Source organism: Podarcis gaigeae (assembly GCF_964106915.1).
Source record: "Podarcis gaigeae genome assembly, chromosome: 1".
NCBI lineage: Eukaryota > Metazoa > Chordata > Lepidosauria > Squamata > Lacertidae > Podarcis > Podarcis gaigeae.
The window spans coordinates 120883892-120906361 of NC_139678.1; the positions used below are offsets into that span (position 1 = coordinate 120883892).

Below are 22470 nucleotides of genomic sequence, written 5' to 3' on the forward strand. Positions count from 1 at the left end.
CTGAACAACTCAACTATTTCCTTCCGAATTCTTCTGTTCTGTAGAACATGACACAACACGGTGCTCTGCAGTTACCTTGGGTTAGTTTTCTTTTTCATGTGAAGAATCAGCAGAGGTTACTGCTTCTGCTTAATATCCTCGTTCCCTTCACTCCTTTCTTACTCAGAGAGAAAAGACCAAAGGTGATACACTAAGGCAATAGCAAGGAAGAGGATTAGTAAAGCCCTAAACAGCCTTGGCCCAGTATACCTGAAGGAGCGTCTCCACCCCCATCATTCAGCCTGGACACTGAGGTCCAGCTCCGAGGGTCTTCTGGCGCTTCCCTCACTGCGAGAAGTGAGGTTGCAGGGAACCAGGCAGAGGGCCTTCTCGGTAGTGGCGCCTGTCCTGTGGAACACCCTCCCATCAGATGGCAAAGAGATAAACAACTATCTGACTTTTAGAAGACATCTGAAGGCAGCCCTGTTTAGGGAGGTTTTTTAAATGTTTTGTTGCTTTATTATTATTAGGTTGGGATATTATGATTATGATTATTAGGTTGGGAGCTGCCCAAAGTGGCTGGGGAAACCCAGCCAGATGGGTGGGGTATAAATAATAATAATAATAATAATAATAATAATAATAATAAATAATAATATTATTATTGGTGAGGAGGCTCCAGTGTCTGGGCTTGAACAATGGGGTGGAGACACTCCTTCAGGTATACTGGGCTGAGGCCGTTTAAGGCTTTAAAGGTCAGCACCAACACTTCGAATTTGGTTTAAGTTCTGAAGAGCGCTATTTAGGTTTTACTATTCTACTCACTGCTTCAAATTATGTTTAAATTTTAAAAAATCATCATTTTGAAAAATGTCCTAGGAACAGATAATATTGAGAGATAATTAGACTACAGTTTACTAAAGGCTAGAAAATCCCATTAATAAATTGGGGTGTTTTAAATACCATAACACAAGTTTCACTTTTACTTTAATGTAAGGGGTTTCTAAATGGGAAATTTGAGTTAGCTGAAGCCATTCATATTGCAGAAATCAAGGGCAACAATATTTCTTACCAGACAAACTGGTCACAGCTCAATGTGCCATGAGCTATATTGCAATAACTCTGGCTTAATTGTGCATAACTTCATGCTTTCTTCTGGCCACTGTTAGAATAACCCCAATTTGGAAGCTAGATTAAAGACATATATCACCTTTTCTATGCTCATTATATTTTTATGGATGTATAGAACTTAAAACTTGTGAAGTCTATCATGAGAGAGGCAGATCTTGTGACATGTGTATCTATGCATTGATGAGAATTGCAAATGAAACTACTTGGGACATTGAACAATTGTGCAACTGACCATCATACGATCTAAGATGCCATCAAGCCATGAAATATTCATGGGAAAGTACTTTGTGTTGAAAACAAAATACAAATGGGCAACCAGTGGAATAAGTTTTGCAGTGGCTTAAGACCTTTAAAAATTACAAATGGCATAGAGCTCTTTGCATTGGTTGCTATTTGGAGAATGAGATTAAAGCAAACATATATGTGTTTAAGAGCTGGTACAGTGTAAACAGAACATATGGTACAACCATTGTCGTAGGATTGCACCATCTCAGCAGGGATGTTTGACAACACATGTGAAAGACACAAAAGCCCTGCTTCAGACCCTCCAAGTGTCCCTCTTTCCAGGGATAGTCCTGGATTTATAGAAGCTGTCCCAGTTTCTGATTTGGTGCCAGAATGTCCTGCTTTTTCTTAGGATGCCCCTAGTTTCTTCAGAGAAATGTTGGAGGGTATGGAGTTATCCAACCCCCAAGCCATGTGAAGGCAGCCCTTTATAGGGAACCCTTTAGATGTTTAATTTTTTTGAAAAAAATATATGTTGGAAGCTGCTCAGAGTGGCTGGGACAACCCAGTCAGATGGGCAGGATATAAATAGTAAAATTACTATTATAGAATAGGACATCCCTATTTCTACCGGAGAAATGTTGGAGGGTATGCTGTTTGGGCAACTAGATCAGGAGATGCTTATCTATATGGAGGAGGAATGAGTTGAATCACAACCCCCTGACCCCAGCTCTTCTGTGAGTTTCTACCCAAGTTGTATGCATGTAGCCCTGCCTCTTTTTCTCCATGCAAACAGGGATGTTGCTTTTTAATATACAGAAGAGCTGGAGGAGGTTGGGGATTGGCGTCTGAAAGCAATCCCTGCTCCCCGTCAGTGCACTGAGTAACTTCGGTGCTGGTCAGCTGAAGAGAGCTGGAGTGTTGTATAGCCTGGTCTTCTCCCAGTATTCCCTGTGCAGGAACACTGGGATGAGCATAGAAGTGGGTAATGTTGGTAACGTGCCCTGTTTAAACTTTGAATCTGCTCAGAGTCTCACTAATGATTATAATTTGGTCTTGTGTGTGCTTATACGCTTCACTGTAAGCTTCTCCCCAGTGTGACTTTCGCACATGTTTCTGGATTGTGCTCATATTGTCTAACCAGATCATTTATTGGCCAAGTTGTCTCCCTTTGCAAAAGCCATACTCCTAAAATGAGCACAACTGGTAACCCCATTCAGCTGATAAAAAAAACCAGCAAATGGTTTGAGGCAGATATTCTTACAAATGTCATTAAGCGTCTTAGTTCCTTGAGGCTCGCACTTTTCGAAGCAGAATATATTTTAACATTTGTTTTAAGCTGTCACCTGAGGGCACATATTCAAAAGCCTGTTCTCTTGAAATTAATCAGCCTCTAATACGTTTTAAGACTGAGAGCTAAATTTGTGCACTTGACTATGAGGCCATGTTTTCAGATATAACAAGCTTATGGCTTTCAGGGTCTGCTTCAGAGACACCGCAAATAGAATTGTATTTGCAGCAAAATAATATTAGATTTTAAAGGGAGGGGGCTTGGAAGTTCTTCATTCACAGTTGGTAGCACACGGACAAAGGTCACCTCACCACAGGTGTGGTCAGATGTGTTGTATTTTTATTTAAAGTATTTTAACTGCTGGATTTGCACCTGTAGATTAGGACTGGGTGATAACAACTTCTCAACATAGCCATGTATCACCAGCCAAATGTCGTGATACATCACAATGTTGGAAAGCAAAGGGAGAAACAAGCTGTGTCGGCTGTGGCCCCGTGAGGTGCTGGGGCCAGTGCAGCTCGTTCCTTGCGCTGGACACTGGCGGCGGAGAGACTCGGGTGGTGGTGGCAGTTTCAGCCGCTGGGTGATGGTGCCATTGTGCTCTGGTCCTCAAACTGGTCCTGGGCGATGTATCGATACATCGCCCAGGCCTACTACAAATCTATGCCCATTTTGTTCTCTTTTTAGGGCAACACACAAGTGGCCACGCTACGGTATGGACTTTTCTTCTTCTGATCTTAAAACTGCTTTTAATTTATAATTCAGACCCATTAGCCAGGTTATGTGGAAGCTTCATGCAGACCCCTTTCCTGGCAGTTTGCAGGGAGGAAACACGTCAGGAATCAACATTTAAGCCTACCTTTCTATTGCATCTCTACTGTTGTGTATTGAGTCAAAGGATTTTATATCTGTATTATTATTGTCTGTATTTGCATTAGGGTAAAGTAACTGCCTTTTGGTTCCAGAGGGTACAGCTACTATTGGTTCATTTAAGCTGCTGTATTTGGATCCTCTGTCTTATTGGTTTCCTCCAAAAGGCAGGACTGTGATTGCCTGATATTGTTCCCTCCAAAATGTATCCTTTCTAGCTAGTTCCCTGTCCCTATAAATGTAGCTCTCCCCTCCTCAAGTCTCAGTCTTGTTGCTTTAATAAAGAAGTGTTACTAGAGAACTGTCTCCAGCATATTATGTCAAGAGAGCTGAAATCACAAACCCCACGTCACAATATCTACCAGGCAGCTTCAAAACAAGCTAGGTTGTGGTAGTTAATGATAGGAAGGTGGCTTCTGAATACTGGCTTCTTCGGAAACAATTGACCAAAGTTTCCCAGACTTTGCAGAGGATGCTTAGGTGTGTTTTAGGGTGTACACGGGGTTCTTCTTTGGCATGGCCCAGGCCCATTGGCCTTCATTATTGACTGTTCATACCTAAAGCACAACCTAGAACAGGGGCTAGCAACCTTTCTGGGTCTGTGGGCAAATTTGCAAACTGCAGAAACTGTCGCTGGCACCAGACACACTCTGTCAAAGCAAGCACTCACGCCATTGGTGACCCCTGGCCTAGAACAAGTCCTGTACTCCCTGCACCTGCATATTGTGGGTTGGCAGGCGTTGGTACTTTTGGGCATTCTTGTTTGCTAGCACTGATTTTTCCCTTTGGAGGATTCTGTAATAAACTTCCCAGGAATTCTTCTCAACAGTCTGCAAAAATAAAGTCTGCTGCAAGCCAGTATCTAATTGATCAGTGAGCACACAGCCTGGTCTTGCTTTATTTATTTTCCAGCATTTATGACAAGGTTGCAATGTTTATATTGTACCTGGGACTATTTGTTTGAGAGTTTCCATTTGGCTCAAAGTACTCTTTGATTTGTTTTAAATATTTTCATTTTCCCAAGGTTTCCGCCCCCACTTTTCTTCTTTTTAGAATAGTTCCCCTACTGTTCTGAAACTTCTATTGCTGCTCCGCATAGTGTCTGGTAAACATGAACTTTTGCTTATAGGAAATGTCTGGACTAAATCCTAGAAAGTCCAGATCAACTGTGGGTTCCTGTTTTGTTTTTAATGAAATGGTGTTTGATGTATCATTTGCTGTAATAAAAACCAAGCAACCACAGGTGGCAGACAAGCTTGCTGCATGCTGGTCATTTCTCAGAGAGTTTATGTGTTAATTAATGCTGCTTCTTTTTTTTCCTTTTAAAAAAATATCATGTGCGAGGGAACAACAACAACCACAACAACCACAAAAAAATAAATGTATGTACCACCCTTCATCATAAGAATTTAGGGTGACTCACAGTATAAAATATAGGATAAAAACAAGTAAATAATTAACACAAAACAGCAAAATGATGACCCTCCCCCCACTTCCCACGGACACATTTAAAAGGCTGTAGAATATGAATCAGCCAAAGTCCTGGTTGAAGAGGAATGTTTTCACCTGGCACCTAAATATATATAATGAAGGCGCCATGCGAACATCCCTAGGGAGAGCATTCCACGGACATTAATTCAAATTCATGTAGCCGGCTCACATTGCAGGCTATAGTCTCTGAGAGATAGCTTAAACTTCAGCATCACCTTTGTGTTAGAACTTTGATATCGGTTAAAAAAAGGTAAAGGACCCCTGACAGTTAAGTCCAGTCACAGACGACTCTGGGGTTGCGGAACTCATCTCGCTTTACTGGCCAAGGGAGTCTGCATTTGCGGCCAGCATGACTATGCCGCTTCTGGCGCAACGGAAGACCGAAACCAGAGCAGCGCACGGAAACACCGTTTACTTTCCCCCTGGAGCAGTAGCTATTTATCTACTTAAACTTTTTGGCGTGCTTTCGAACTGCTAGGTTGGCAGGAGCAACGGGAGCGCAATCCCTCGTGGGGATTCAAACCGCCAACCTTCTGATCAGCAAGCTCAAGAGGCTCAGTGGTTTAGACCACAGCGCCACCTGCCTCCTTTAATATAGGTTAGGACTGTGCAAATTAGGTGTGGTTAGGTGCCCTGGCTCTCACTGGATGAAGGACTCAGATTCTGTTTTCTACTACAGTGGTACCTCAGTTTTTAAACTTAATCCGTTCCGGAAGACCGTTTGAGTTCTGAAATGGACGAAAACCGAAAACTCTGTAGCCGACAGCCAAACTTCAAGATACAGTGGTACGTCTGGTTAAGAACTTAATTCATTCTGGAGGTCCGTTCTTAACCTGAAACTGTTCTTAACCTGAGGCACCACTTTAGCTAATGGGGCCTCCTGCTGCCGCCGTGTGATTTCTGTTCTCATCCTGAAGCAAAGTTCTTAACCCGAGGTACTATTTCTAGGTTAGCGGAGTCTGTAACCTGAAGCGTCTGTAACCCAAGGTACCACTTTATTACACTCAGCGGAAGCCACGTGGCATGTTCAACTTCCAAGGCATGTTCAAAAACCAAAGCATTTACTCGGTTGATGAACTGAAATGTTCGTCAACAGAGACATTCGAAAACCAAGATACCACTGTACCACGGTACATAAACACGGTGAAGGGCACACATGTGCAGCAGGGGCATGACATGGCTAACCTAGCTAGGACATTGGTCCAACATTTGACACATCACCTGATCCCCCTCAGAGGCGGACATGTGTGGAATGAACAAGCAAATAGACTGGGCACAGGTAGACTGGGCACAAGCAGTCTGTTTGAGGGGCTCTGTCATCTCTGTGTCCTAGGTAACGAAGGTATTGAGTGCCTCCTGGCTGGGGAGATCTTTGTCCATGGGAGCTGCAGAAGGAGAGGGCTTCAAGGTGTGGGACACAGTGCCGGAGGTTCTGTTTTGACCAGCCCCTCCAAGGTGCCTCCTAGGGGCTCATGACATCTGGCGTCACTCTGTTCTTCAAGGGAAGGGGACAGAAAATGCATATTTGCCTTGCTTGTAATTATGTACATTAAAAAATGATATATGCATATACAAAAGCTATAGAATACATATTGAACATTAAGCTTAGATATACCTTTTCTCCTTACAAGTTCGAAACATGTTTCTTTCCCTTATGAATGAAATGGCATTTGGTGGTATATAAATTTGATCAACAACAACAACAACAACAACAACAAAATTAAACAAACAACAACAATAATGGCTTTTTTGCTGAACCTTGAATACAGTTTGGTAGGGCCATTAGGAGCCATGGGCTACCAGTTGACCATCCATGGTGAAGATGATTAAACATTTGATTGTAGGTGAGATGAGGGCTTATTTTCAGCCAGAACTTGCCAGAACTCAATTCCAGCACCTCAGGTGGGCACCATTATACAGAATAACGGAGGCATTCATGGTGAGTTCCAGCACCTCTTTTTCTAGAAAAATAATACTGGGTTTGTTAAGGAAGCAGAATTGGAGTCCAACATCTAGAGAGCACTGTGCTGCTTGACCCTACTTTAGAATGTTATTTGAAATGTAGCTATAAATTGCTTAAAATGCTGCAATTAAAAGCACAAAGTGTTTCAAAGATATTAAACCCCTGCCTCCCCCTCTACGTTTTCCTTTTTGCTTGAGTTTTCAGAAGATTTTTATCTTGTGTGAGCCTTGGTATTATTTTCTTTCAGGATGTGTTGGTTAGCTTCCTTTAATACTTTTAAAAATTGGGTGTTGCTGGGTTGGTTTTTTTATTTATAAAAAATATATATGCAAGAAATAACTGAGGAAGTGAGTAAGTCTCTTGAAATAAATCACTTGGCAGACTTTGGTATTCAGGAACCACATACTCTTTGGCTGACCTTATGGAAGTGAACATCCAGGTTCTTTAAGAAAGACGGAGCATTCCTCTGCTTCAGAAGGTAAAATCCATTCTTAAGTTAAATGTCTGTGAAGCAGCTTGGGGAATTATAAAAATTCAGGTTTTTAAGAATGAAAACAGTGGTGCAGTTGATTTAGGATTTTTTTGTCTAATTGCCAGTCTTGGGATTTCTATTTTATATCTTTCTTTTGTGTGATGTGCACCATACAGAATATGGAAATAAAGGAAAAATATTTATCTTATGGAGGAGAACTTTAAAAAGCAAAAAACCTGCCCTTAATCACCAGAAGTTGCAATGTGTAGTCATGCTATAACCTAAGTTATGCAAAAAATAAAATAAAATAAATTCCATGTTTTCATAATTCTGGGAATCTACAGATCCAATAATGTGATCTTTAGTGCTGTCTGCTTTCTACACAGATTTCTTTGGCAACTAAAATCAATTTCTACTTTTTTTAAATTAAAGTGAACAAAACCCTCCCCCATTTAGTGTATTGTTTCCCCTAAGGAAGTTCCATTTTAAAAGTAATTCATAATAGCATTTATTAAAATATGTTTTAACGTGAATGCAAGCAAAAAGTTCATACTTTGTAGGGTTCTTTGAAATAATAAAATAATTTAAATATATATAATAGGAAATTGGAGATCAAGCATCATAATAGCTAACTTCTATATGAGGTCATTTGTGTGTGTGTGGGTGGGTGGGTGTGTGTTTTAAGTATTTTTGCCCCAAACCACAAAGCAGTAGAAATAGTAACAGCAGGTTGTCAAACAGTTAGCATTTTCCCTTTATATCCTGTAAGAGAATAGGAAGAACAAAATAATGCATGGGAATAAAAGTGTTGTACAATGTGAATTTTTGGACTATGAGTGGTAGATAACATCTGTAGGGTTGAATCCAAAGTTTGCTGCTGCTGGTGGTAGCATCCACTGAACATTTTTACTCAGAATGCTCCCTGTGATGGGAAAGGGTGGAAGGAGAGGTTACTTTCATCGACTTTCCCTTCTCTTCTACAGCCCGGAGCGCCATATCCCATCCTGTTCCAATTAGTCCTGAAACCCTCAAAAAAAGGGAGGGGAGAGAAAAAGGGGGAACCTCCTGCCTCCCTTGTTTCATGAGCGAGATTCCTCTGCTGGATCAGAAGTCTTCTACAGAGGAAATGTGCCATTATGTTTGTATTCTATTATTTCCAATAATGTGTATTATTATTTTTCCAAATTTCCAGCAAAGAGGCTTGGGACACATGTATTATGGCCTAAGATTTCAGGAGTCGTAGTCCCCTTGATCAAATGTGTACATATATGTTGTTGTTGTTTAGTCGTTTAGTCGTGTCCGACTCTTCTTGACCCCATGGACCAGAGCATGCCAGGCACTTCTGTCTTCCACTGCCTCCCGCAGTTTGGTCAAACTCATGCTGGTAGCTTCAAGAACACTATCCAACCATCTTGTCCTCTGTCATCCCCTTCTCCTTGTGCGCTCCATCTTTCCCAACATCAGGGTCTTTTCCAGGGAGTCTTCTCTTCTCATGAGGTGGCCAAAGTATTGGAGCCTCAGCTTCGGGATCTGTCCTTCCAGTGAGCACTCAGGGCTGATTTCCTTAAGAATGGATAGGTTTGTTCTTCTTGCAGTCCATGGGACTCTCAAGAGTCTCCTCCAGCACCATAATTCAAAAGCATCAATTCTTCGGCGATCAGCCTTCTTTATGGTCCAGCTCTCATTTCCATACATCACTACTGGGAAAACCATAGCTTTTACTATATGGACCTTTGTTGGCAAGGTGATGTCTCTGCTTTTTAAGATGCTGTCTAGGTTTGTCATTGCTTTTCTTCCAAGAAACAGGCGTCTTTTAATTTCGTGGCTGCTGTCACCATCTGTACACACACATAACCCACCTCACCCCAAGTGTGTGTATACATGTACACATTTGATCAAGGGGACTACGACTCCCGAAATTTGTGCCAGCAAATCCGGGTAACACAAAAACCTGCTCCAACATAAACAACAACTGAACATTGTAAAGGGTAGTGCGCTGTACAACAAACAGCTGAATTTTGCAAATGCTTGCTTTTCTGTGTTTAGTAAGCATCATGTGCTCAGTGTAGCCTATTTATTCATAAAGTAAAAGGGCAGGGGAAAACATTAATGTCACTGCAGGCAGCTGTAGCAATGATGGGAATCTGGATGTTGTGATCTAGCCATATGTATAATTAATGGCCCTGGCTGTGTCTGTAAGGGGGACTTTTGAACTTTGCAGTCTTATGCATGATGTAACTTGGAGGAAAATAGTTTGTGATGTGACCGTGTATACGATATGATTTAAGATTTTGATGCAAGCCATCTCAAGCTTCAACAAAAATAGGATTTTACACATTTACAAGAAGGATTGTTTGCAGCGTTTCAGGTAATCCTCTGAGAGGAGGCTTCCATTTTAATGGCTCTTCGTGTGTTTCACCTGTGAAAGGAGAGATCATGGGTGCAGTGGTGAAGCTTGTGTTTGTGTTTATATCCATTTATATAATCCATTTATATAATTATATAAATCCATTTATATAATGGATTTATTATTTCCTTTTCAGAACGTTCTTGACAAAGCACTTTGCAACATGCGTGTAGTTCTAAAATGCAATTTTAAAACCACCCACAATTTCCAGTTCACCACAGTGTTTAAAAACCAGCACTGAAATTAATAAACATGGTCAGGCCCGAATATATACCAGCCCCAATCTATAACACCAGCTTATATTAGCTATTAATTGCCGCAGAGAGAGAAAAGACCTTCTTAAGGACCACCAGAGACTTAAGCCTCACACTGAGATCCCAAGGTGTTATACATGTGTATAGCTGCCTGCAATATGGTAAATGTAAGATACGACAAGCATAGATTTGTACAAAACCTAACTGAAAGAAAACAATAATGAACTCACTTTTGTTGATACTCTTTCAATATATTTTTTCTAAAAGAGAAGAGGGGACATATATCTTCTAAACCAGTATTTCATGAGGCTTAAAATTCTGAGATTCATTGGAAGTTTATAGACAATTATAAACACCCACACCCATGGCAGCCTCCCTCCACTCCTGGGTCCGGCTTGGGCCGCAGCTCCCTCATGCGGCAGAGCCAGGCTCCAATGAAGGAGCCTGGTCACTCCCCTCCTCGAAAAATGTGCCCAGGGCCACAGCCCCCACAGCCTACCCCATGCTATGCCACTGGGCATTGCTACACCACCGTGCTAGAGCCAAGCTCTATTCCAAACACAAGAGGGGGTCAAATCCTTTCATCCAATCATTTTAAAGAGGGTATATTTAACCTCCCAGGGACGTGGGTGGCGCTGTGGGTTAAACCACAGAGCCTAGGACTTGCCGATCAGAAGGTCGGCGGTTCGAATCCCCATGATGGGGTGAGCTCCCGTTGGTCGGTCCCAGCTCCTGCCAACCTAGCAGTTCGAAAGCACGTCAAAGTCCAAGTACATAAATAGCTACCGCTCCGGCGGGAAGGTAAACGGTGTTTCCGTACACTGCTCTGGTTCGCCAGAAGCGGCTTAATCATGCTGGCTACATGACCCGGAAGCTGTACGCCGGCTCCCTCGGCCAATAAAGCGAGATGAGTGCCGCAACCCCAGAGTCGGTCACGACTGGACCTAATGCTCAGGGGTCCCTTTACTACAGTTAACCTAAGATGGCAGCATAGCAGAGCAAGCAGGAAGACAGAGCAAGCCAATAGGGATACCGCAGCTTGGGGGATTTATTTGGTGGAAACCTTTTGTGGATGCCTTTGTAGGAGGTCCTGGTGGGTACCCTGATGCCCACAGGCAATACAGTAGTAGCTCCTGGCCTATAGTGTACTTTGAGAGCCAAGGGGGACGACTTCAGGCCCCAGAGGGGCTGGATGCATCCACCCAGGCTTCTCCCAGGGGCTCTGCGAAAGCCATGCCCCTCCCTGGACCTGCAATGCAACTTCCTGAAGTGCTTTGCCTAGCTAGAGTAATTGAGACAATGCCTGGATGCAAGAGTGTATTTTTGTGTGAGTGTACTATACAAACCTTTGGTTTTTGCATGGCTGTAATGGAGAATTTGATGCAGTGGCGTAGCGTGGGTTGTCAGCAAGGCAAGTAATTTGCGCTCCCTAACCCGCGGATTTTAGTGCGAGCACCCCTCCCAGATGTTGCGCCCGGTGCGGCCGGCCCCCCCTGCACCCCCCACGCTACGCCACTGATTTGATGCAGCCAATAACAGAGGATACAATGATTCAAAGTTAATCACCTTAAAAAGCAAAGTTAAGCCAATTAAAATCTGTTTGACTGAAGACTGCTTAACTTTGGCTGGGTGGCTATTCAGCTAGCCATTGTGGCTTCTCCCCATACTTATTTTATTCCCCCTTCCTTCCTTCTTTGTTACACTCTGTATTCTACTATGCATACTGGAATTTTCTCTTTTACTGCATGACCTCGTTTTGAAAGTTCTGAGTCACACAGATATAAACAATTCCAGCCAAGAATGTCAGCAAAATATAATTGTTTGGCTCATTTTGAGCCTTCCTATAAATAGCAGGTGTGTGAAGGTTCTGCCTTGTAGATTTTTTTAATCATAAGTTTTACATCTATACAAAATAGATCAAAAGATACGAAGGCAGGTAAAGATTAAGACAACATCAAACAATATGGAACTGTACTCTGTATTTACACCCCTCACTTGAGTGTTGCCAGTAAATAAGCGATTGATGTGTTCTGGTGGGTGGGGAATGCTGAAAGAGAATAGTTTGTTTTGCATAGTTTTCAGGGAAGTAAATGGATTTTATGAGCCGAAGAAACCTTTCCCGTCACCTGCCTGTGCTGAGCTCATTCTGTGAAAATGAGGAATTCCTGTTGCCCTCTGTCTGCATGAGTTGCATTTGTAAATTGAAATTGCCCTTAAAAGTACATTCCAGCATCCCCCCCAAGATTATATGTGAGGAGAAGAAGGCTGTTTGTTTTATTAGTGATGGGTACCTGGCTGAATCTGGAGTGAGGTGTTCTTTCTATTACTATTTCTTGCATTTATATACCGCCCTATACCCGGGGGTCTCAGGGCGGTTCACAGAATAAAATCAAGATATAAAACCACAAAATACATAATAAAAACAAAAACAACACAATAACCCCCCTCACCACACATTTTAAAAGGGCATAAGTTGTACTGTAAATCAAACCAACCAAAGGCCTGGTTAAAAAGGAATGTTTTTGCCTGACGCCTAATGGTGTGTAATGAAGGTGCCAGGCGAACTTCCCTGGGGAGAGCATTCCACAGATGGGGAGCCACTGCAGAGAAGGCCCCGTTCTCGTGTTACCACCCTCCGGACCTCTGGAGGAGGAGGCACACGAAGAAGGGGCTCAGAAGATGATCTCAGGGTCCCGCTAAGTTCATATGGAAAGTTCATATGGAAGTTCATATGGAAAGTTCATATGGAAAGGTCCTTGAGGTATTGCTTGTTTGATCTTTGTAATGTGTGTGCTCCAGCTATGAAACAGGGAGGTGAGAGTGACTCCGTTTTCCATTTTTTACGATTCTTGGTGCACATTTCATCTGGGACAATTTATTTGTCTACTCCTGTGGACAAGCCAGTATCTCTGCAGTGGTCCAAGCTGATTCCTCCTGGTTTTTGCTTATGACACTGTATAAGATAAAATAAGTGTGTGGGATGTAGGAGATTCTGTCTTTACTTAGTTCTGGAATTCAGCTTTATCTTCCTTGGCTAGAGTTGCTGCATTAAAACAACAAACAAAATAAGTGGGGCTGCACTGATTATTGCAACAAGCAACCATGAAAGTCTTCACTTAGAAGCAGGCCTGTTGATTCCAGTCAAACTTAACTGCTTTGTTCCTACATTTGAAGCCAACATGTCTGAAATCCTGTGTGTAGTTATCCTAAAACAAGGCATGCCCCTCCACTTCTTACATGAAAATGGAAATTGCCCGGCAACCCCAGAAGTGGATGAAATTAGCCTGATAGGATCCAACGAATTAAATGCAGAGCTGTTTTTGTCACCTGCTATCAGCTTGCTAGTTTATGGAGAAATAAATTGATGTTTTGCGTGCCAGAGATGCCTCTGCTGCACATTGTTGTCTGACGTTACTTGAACAACAACAGTTATGTGCTAATCATGTGAGAGGAGGCAAGAGAACAGACATTAGGAAGGAAGGAAGGAAGGAAGATTAGACAACGTCTTCTGCCAAAATCTAGGCTGATAACTGCACAGAGGCAGGAAGCTGGCTGCATGTGGAGATCTTGTCCTTTTTAAGCAGATAGGAATGTTGTGGCATACAAACCTCTAAAAAGAGCTGAGCAAACCAGTAGTGCAATTGCATTAAGGTACCCAGTCATAGAATTTCAATGAGTCTGTAGTTAGAGAATCCTATTTATGCCTGTGGGTTTTAAAATGTTGTGGAGCACAGACATAAAATCCCGAGGAACTGAAGCCTGTTTCAGCTATGCAGTGTTCTGCTCATTTATAGAAAAAGCAAAATGGCAGGCATATGCTTTATAATATTTTCCAGAGAAACAAGCAAGTGCTGTAAAAATAGCCTGCCACCCTATTTTAAGGCATGTCAGTTATGCGACTCTCCTTTTCTCTCACTGATAGACAAGGCTCATTAAAGAAGGTTGCTTATGAAGTGTGTGTGAGGATGGGTCCTTGCAATGTTTAATGCATAAGCAGCTGCCTGTAAACCCTGGATATTTGATGGCTTCCAGCTGAGCAGAACCCACCCTGTGGCATAACGTCACCTGTTTGCCAGGCCACTCTGACATGGCAGGGCCATATGGAAGCAACTGACCTGTGGGAAGGAGTCAAGGGATAGACAAGTGAAGGTGTTGGCTTTTGCTCCTGGTTCACTGGTTTTATTTTGTTTTTGTTTTACCTGTGTTCATTGCACTGTATTAATACTGTGTACTGCTTTGAAGACTGGAGGGGGGAAAGGGGGGGTGTTTACAAATCCACTCAATAAATGTAGTGATAATAGCTGTCATTAATGGCCCCATAAAACAGCAGATTCCTCTTTGTTATCTCTTTCGGCTCCCCCCCCCCCCCCAGTAACTCCTCGACTTAGGGCCAAAGTTGATGTTATAGCAACAGCTTTTGGGAGTTAGTTGATGCTAGTGGGTTTATTTCATCTCCCTCACTGCTTATACTCAACTGTTTTTCTTCCAGAGGGTGGAAGGGTGATGTACGTATGCCTTGGTTGCTGCCATCCCATAGACATCTGGTTGCTCACTTTGAAAACAGGATGTTGGACTAGGCAATTTTTTGGTCTCCATTCTGGTGTTGGTCTTGTTTTATATGCTCGTTGAAGCCACATCAATGTGAGGTGCTCTGGATGTCAGGCTACAGCTCTCATCATCCCTGACCACTGGCTATACTGGCTGGGGTTGATGGGAGTTGTAATATGAAAAAAAAAATCTGATGGGTGCCCAGCAGACTACTTAAGCATTTGCTAGTCTTCCTATGTGTCTTTTTGGCATAGAAGAGTTGGAAAGGGACCACAAGGCACCGTCTAGTTCAACCCCCGGCAATGTAGGAATCCTTTGCGCAACGTGGGGATTGAACCCACGACCCAGCGATTAAGACTCTCATGCTTTAGCAACAGAGCTATCTACTGTGGATGTTGGATATTTTATGGTTCTATTTCATTGTGTTTTGGAGATTGCCCCGGAATTTCTAATAAAATAAACAAACATTGTCCATGTGTGTTTCCTCATATGTAAGTAGCAATCTCTGGGAATCTTGAGCAGCCTTGAGGTGAGGAGAGGTTTCATGCCTTCTCTCCCTGCCACAGTCCCAACAAAATTGCATCTCCAAAGCTGGCGCTTTGCATTACAAGGGCGCCAATGGGGCTTTCTTTGGAAATGCAAGTCACATCTCAGAAAGGAGATGTTTTGGCAGGACAGTGACAGGGAGACAAAAGAGTTCAGCAGCCCTATAATGTCCCTTTGCCAACAAAGGTCTGTATAGTTAAAGCTATGGTTTTCCCAGTAGTGATGTATGGAAGTGAGAGCTGGACCATAAAGAAGGCTGATTGCCAAAGAATGGATGCTTTTGAATTATGGTGCTGGAGGAGACTCTTGAGAGTCCCATGGACTGCAAGAAGATCAAACCTCTCCATTCTGAAGGAAATCAGCCCTGAGTGCTCACTGGAAGGACAGATCCTGAAGCTGAGGCTCCAATACTTTGGCCACCTCATGAGAAGAGAAGACTCCCTGGAAAAGACCCTGATGTTGGGAAAGATTGAGGGCACAAGGAGAAGGGGACAACAGAGGATGAAATGGTTGGACACTGTTCTCGAAGCTACAAACATGAGTTTGACCAAACTGCGGGAGGCAGTGGAAGACAGGAGTGCCTGGCATGCTCTGGTCCATGGGGTCACGAAGAGTTGGACACGACTAAACAACAACAACAGCAAATAATTTCCTTAAAAAGCAGTCCTTGCAGGCTTTTGTATTTTCGCTTCTACTGTCTAGAGATCTTGGATTACAAAAAACACAAGCGCACACAAAAGCACATCAAAAAGCAGAGGTGCTTTATGGCAGCAACTAAAGTGAAAATGAAACTAAAAAGACAGTTTTGTTTTATATCCCTCTCCTGCCCCACCCCTTGTAGTATTTAGCCTTAATTGTCACCACACTTACAGCTCTGTGCCCCTGTAGTCCAAGGGCATTCTCTCCTTCATCCTTAATGATCTAGACATTATAGAGCGGTCTGGGTACATTATATCTGGCATTATAGCCTGACACCTTTGTGCTACTCCTGAAATAGTCCATTGCAGGGATCAGCAAACCTCTTTCATCAGGGGACCTGTCCACTGTCCCTCAGACCTTGTGGGGGGCCAGAGTATATTTTGAAGAAAAAAATATATGAACAAATTCCTATGCCCCACAAATAACCCAGAGATGCATTTTAAAGAAAAGGACACATTCTACTCATGTAAAAAACACGCCGATTCCTGGACCGTCCGTGGGCCGGATTTAGAAGGCAATTGGGCCGGATCCGGGCCTTAGTTTGCCTACCCATGGTCTATTGCCTTTTAAAAAATGTATTTTACTATGTGTTTTTAAATGCATTTAAAAACAAGTGTCACATTCTCAAAGATACCATAATGGGCTTTTGGGAACTTGTGCATAAAACCAGAGAGCGGCCATAAGGGGGGAAATGTACATAGTAAGTACAATAAAAAGATCCTGTTGCAAATAAATTTCGGTATTCCTTAAGCAAAGATTTTCCAACCCACTGGTATGAAAATGCACCTATTTGCTTGCAATGCGTTACATTGGTAGCGGCTGTGGTTGAAAAGCAATATACAAATATTTTTAAATGAATACATTTAGTTATTTGGCAAGTACTTTGAGCTTTTCAACACCCTTGCCAAATCACACAATTCAGTAGAATTGCACATCTAGTTAAATCTTGAAGTTCTTTATGTCTCCCAATAATACCTTAATTCCAGGGCATTCCCAACAAATTACTGCTACACTTCCAACAATTCACATTTAGTCCGGCTCCTAAAACTAGGGCCAGACTGAAAACCACCACCACCTTCCAAACTGTGTTGAGAGGTTGTCTGCAGATTCCTTTATTTCCTTCTCTTTATTTCTAAACTTAAAAAAAGCGCTGCTGGAGAGCACATGCTGGCAGCCCAGCCTCCACTCACCTAAGAAACAGCTGTAAAGGACAAGATGTTCTATGATTGCTCCTAGAGTATTGTGAGGGGGGAGGGATGGCAGATCTTCTGCAGATCTTAGTGGTCTGTGTGTATAAGGAATAAGGTGGTTTTTCAAGTAGCAACCTAGAGTGACAACAACAACAGCAACAACAGCAGCAGCAGCAACAACAACAGCAACAAATATTTATACCCCGCCCATCTGGCTGGGTTGCCCCAGCCACTCTGGGCATTTCACAACAGAATATTAAAAACACGATAAAACATCAGATATCAAAACCTTCCCGATACAGGGCTGCTTTCAGATGTCTTCTAAAAGTCAGGTAGTTGCTTATTTCCTTGACATCTGATGGGAGGGCATTCCACAGGGCGGGCACCACTATCAAGAAGACCCTTTGCCTGGTTCCCTGTAACCTCACTTTTCGCAGTGAGGGAACCAGCAGAAGACCCTTGGAGGAGGACCTCAGTATGCGGGCTGAACGATGGTGGTGGAGACGCTCCTTCAGGTATACTGGGCCGAGGCCGTTTAGGGCTTTAAAGGTCAGCACCAACACTTTGAATTGTGCTTGGAAACATACTGGGAGCCAATGTAGGTCTTTCAGGACCTGTGTTATATGGTCTCGCCGGCCACTCCCAGTCACCAGTCTAGCTGCTGCATTCTGGATTAGTTGTAGTCACCTTCAAAGGTCGCCCCACATAGAGCGCTTTGCAGTAGTCCAAGCGGGAGATAACCAGAGCATGCACCACTGTGTTCTGCACCGGCGATGGCCTCCTGACCAACCCCAAGGGTAGCGCCAAATGGAGCAAATTACAGTAATCAAATCATGAGCTTACCAAATGCATGGGCAACTCTGGGCAAGTTATCTGGGAGCAGTTATAGGTGCCTTACCAACCGAAGTTGGTAAATTTTTTTACTGCTGCTTATTGATTTAGTTGCGGCGTATAAGAGATATTCGTGTGGTTTATGAGATCATCTGATATCATCAAGAATTCTGTGCAAATGAGAAAGCAAATAGAGCCCCCAAGCCAATGCGAGCTGATGCAGTAAATATACCACGATTACCTTGTGTGTTTGTTAGTGCACTCTAGGGAACCTTTTACAGCCTACAAAGACAAGAATGTTGGGCTTTGTTATGGTACCTAAGTGATGTCATTGCAAAGATGCAACAAATATGAGAGACTTTTGGTTCTTGTGTTTTGTTTTCTGTGACTAATGCACTTGTCATTTCTGGGTTTTGAATTTTCCCTGTTTATCACCCTCTGGATGACTGTACAGTAGTGGGATCAACTGTTCAGAATTCTCCCATGGAAAACAGAAAAGGAAGGAAGCCAAGGGAGGATGAAGACTTTGCATCCTGTACCCTCCAGAGGGGAGTGGCTACAAATAAGTTAATCTGAAGGACAATACTTCATCTGTTCTAATTCTGTGATGTTTGAACCCAGAGGGAGCAATTGCTCAGAGCGCAATAAGCAGTGAACTCTCTGGGTGGGTTAGCTAGTAAAAGAAATAGAAATAGCTAGTAAAAGAAATAGCACATTCAGAACGCCAAGAGAGAGCTTTCTTAAAACGTTCGAATCTAAACAAAAAGCAGAAGATGGGAAATGCAGCGGTGCTTCTCAAGTGAGCTCGTGACGATGTCAGCGATGGTGCAAGACAGTATTCAAGTACTCCCTCTTCCAAGAAGGCAACTTTTTTTAAAATGGAGAGAAGAATTGGCATACGGATAACAGAAGCCTTATAAAAGAAATTTCAGTTTTTAAGAACATCTCCAGATGATTAAACAGATGCGGAATTGAATGGAAGGTATCTCCTACTACAGGATAGGTCAGGTAAGTGTAGAAAACCAGAATGAAAAATGCTGTTGCCAAAGGCAAATTTAGAGTATGTAAACAGCTCAATTTAATCAAAACAAAAAAAATTCCTTCCAGTAGCACCTTAAAGACCAACTAAGTTAGTTCTTGGTATGAGCTTTCGTGTGAAGTGTGCATGCACACGAAAGCTCATACCAAGAACTAACTTAGTTGGTCTTTAAGGTGCTACTGGAATTTTTTTTGTTTTGACTATGGCAGACCAACACGGCTACCTATCTGTAACAAGCTCAATTTAATGTTCATTTTGGGGGAAACCCTCCATCTATTCTACATTACTTTCTGTAGCCTAAAAAAGGTAAGGGAAGTACAAAAATTGCAATATTTGACGTTAAAGGAGTGGGTTTTTATATTTGAAACTAAAGCAGTATTGTTTATTTTTTTTTCTTTTATTAAATGTATTAGTCACTTCCTCCCCGAAGAAAGAATGAATCTCAAACTGACTTACAACAAGGATAAAGCTACTTGTTTTTGTGAATTTGAAATGTGAATGCTTTATTTGTCAAAACAAGAACCACACCTGGACTCAAGATTTACCATTACTCCTCTCCAAATCTTCCACACTAAGCAGATGTTATTATTAAAGGGTCTAGTTCACGGGTCAGCAACCAATGCCAATGGGCCGGAAGCAGCCTGCGGAGGTTGTTTGACTGGCCCCCGAGCCGCCCCTGAACTGAGCCGCCTGCCTGCGCGCTGCACTAAACCAGCACGGAGGAGGGACTCGCTTCTGCGGTGCCAGATAGCGCGTCTGCGCATGTGCAGATGCTGAAAATAACAGGCGCTCACGATCCAGCCCACGGAGGGATATCTGTGGGACCAATCCAGCCCAGGCAAGATAAACCTTGCTGACCCCTGGTCTATTTGCTTATTTACAAGGAAAAAACCCACAGCTATTACCCCAGGGTTTCTATCCTGATTACTCATTCATACCTAACAATTGGGTTTTTTTGGGGTGACTGATTCAAAAGCTTATTTATTTGTTTCCGTTACCCCCTCCCCCATAAATCACTTATAGGAGCAGAGGGTACAGATCCAAACTAACACTCCTTTCAGGAGCTCATATTTAAACTGATTTGGGGTTGATTACCTAAATGGATTACCTAAATTGTGAAACGTCAATGACAGTTTACAGCACTGACAAGCCAGATGAATAACACACACACACACACACACACACACACACACACAGCCCAAATATGAAAAATAACCATGAATCAGATTTAACACAGTATATGGCAATGTGATAACATTTTTTTAAAAATCCCTTTTAACGTTAATTTAGCACTGTGATATGAATTAATGCAAATATAAAATACCAGATATAGTTTAGTTTCATTTTGTGCGTGTATTATCGGGTTGGGTGATTGTGACAGGATGGTGATAATTTCTGCTTTAGGGAAGATTTCAGTGCGGTGTATAGTACAGAGAATTGGAGCACTTCTTTCCCAAAGCGCTTTGATTTCTTACTCATTGGTCTTGTGCATTTAGCACACCAGTTGTCTATATAGCAGAAAATGTTTGCAAATTTATCTGGGCAGCCAATTTTCAGAAGGACAATCCACAGGGCATTGCGATTTACAGTGTTGAAAGCCTTAGTCAGGTCAATAAACGCCATATACAGGGGTTGGTTTTGCTCTCTGCATTTTTCTTGAAGCTGTCAAGTGGTGAAAATTATGTCCACTGTCCCCCTAGAAGGCCAAAAACCATTTTGGGATTCAGGAAGGGTCACCTCGGTACTCTATTCCAAACTTAAAAATGGAAAGCATAATGCTGGTGGTCAGCAAAAGAGGTTTAAAGACTGTCTCAAGGCAAATCTTAAAAAAAGTAGTATTAACACTGACAACTGGGAAACACTGGCCTGTGAGCACTCCAGTTGGAGAACAGCCTTTACCAAAGGTGTCATGGTCTTTGAAGGCACTCGAACTCAGGATGCAAGGGAGAAACGTGCTAGGAGGAAGGCACGCTTGGCAAATCCACACTGTGATCAGCTCCTGCCTGGAAACCAATGTCCCCACTGTGGAAGGATGTGTGGATCCAGAATTGGCCTCCCCAGTGACTTATGGACTCACTGTTAAAACCGTGTTTATGGAAAACAATCTTACTCAGCTACAAGTGATCGCCAAAGAAAGATAGCTGAAAAGGAGGAGAGTGGGAATTATGTTGCAATGGTTGGAGCATCTCCCCTTATTTATTGTTTTAAAGGTGGTTGCTCATTGGTTTTCTCTTAGGTTCTTACATTAAATTAATATCTGTTTGTGTGATTGGCTACTGCTGCCAGGAAAGGAGATGGCATTGTTTCTGCAACCATTTAAAGGGTGGTTGGAGTGGTTCTGTTGTCCTGCGGAAAGCCATTCGTTCTGCAAAGAAGTTGTAAAACTTGAAAAGGGGGAAAGAAAGAATTCAGCTTCTCACTAATGGAAAGTGTATTATTGGAAGGAAATTGTTCTTTGTCAGTGTGCTGTCCAATATATGCCTTTCCAGCAGTCAAAAAACATTCACATATCACCAATCCTATTAGCAATGGAGGTGTTGACTGTGCAGGGAAATCAGATTTAGCTACTGATACAGCAAGCCTGGTCTGAGGCTAGAAAACAGATTTCACTTGAAAAGTCTCTGTTTACTAAAGCCAAAAGGTTGCAAGGGAACTCTACTCATCCAGACCTTTTTAATTCAGCATTCATCCTGATTTGCTTGCACAAAGCTTATGGGATTTCCATTCTTCATTGAGCATTCAATCAGGTTTGTTTATGGGGCGGTTATTCATCTGGTAGTCATCCTGGTTTGCTTGATGGTGTTTGCACATCTTGTTGTTAGCCCTTACGCTTTCCAAACTGCTATAACTCCGTATCTCCCCCCCCCCCGCTTCCATGGACTTTTTCAGCAGGGGGCTGGTCCACTGTCCCTCAGACCTTGTCGGGGGCTGGACTATATTTTTTGGGGGGAATGAATTCCTATGGCCCACAAATTACCCAGAGATAATACAAGGACAGGGACGCAGATGGCGCTGTGGGATAAACCACAGAGCCTAGGACTTGCCAGTCAGAAGGTCGCGGTTCAAATCCCTGTGATGGGGTGAGCTCCTGTTGCTCGGTCCCTGCTCCTGCCAACCTAGCAGTTCGAAAGCACGTCAAAGTGCAAGTAGATAAATAGGTACCGCTCCGGCGGGAAGGTAAATGGCGTTTCCGTGCACTGCTCTGGTTCACCAGAAGCGGCTTAGTCATTCTGGCCACATGACGCGGAAGCTACGCCGGCTCCCTTGGCCAATAATGTGAGATGAGCACCGCAACCCCAGAGTCGGTCACGACTGGACCTAATGGTCAGGGGTCCCTTTACCTTTACCTTAATACAAGGACACATTCTACTCATGTAAAAAACCACCAGGCAGGCGCCACAAATAACCCAGTGATGCATTTTAAATAAAAGGACACATTCTACTCATGTATAAACACGCTGATTCCTGGACCATCCATGGGCCAGATTTAGAAGGCGATTGGGCCAGACCTGGGCACTGGGCCTTAGTTTGCCT

The 22470-nt window shown here is 42.8% G+C and overlaps 1 protein-coding gene across 6 annotated transcripts in view; it reads left to right on the forward strand.

The window, feature by feature from the left end:
• Nucleotides 1–22470, forward strand: part of HECW2 (HECT, C2 and WW domain containing E3 ubiquitin protein ligase 2) — a 179211-nt gene that overhangs the window by 58513 nt on the left and 98228 nt on the right. Inside the window, exon 1 of one of the 6 annotated variants that reach the window (XM_083703866.1) lies at nucleotides 18496–18905. The exons of 4 other annotated variants lie outside the window; for them this stretch is intronic. The gene's annotated coding sequence lies outside the window, so the exon portion shown is untranslated. Of the gene's footprint in view, nucleotides 1–18495; nucleotides 18906–22470 lie in introns of those variants that run through there. One more of the 6 variants, XM_083703867.1, reaches the window with a different exon arrangement.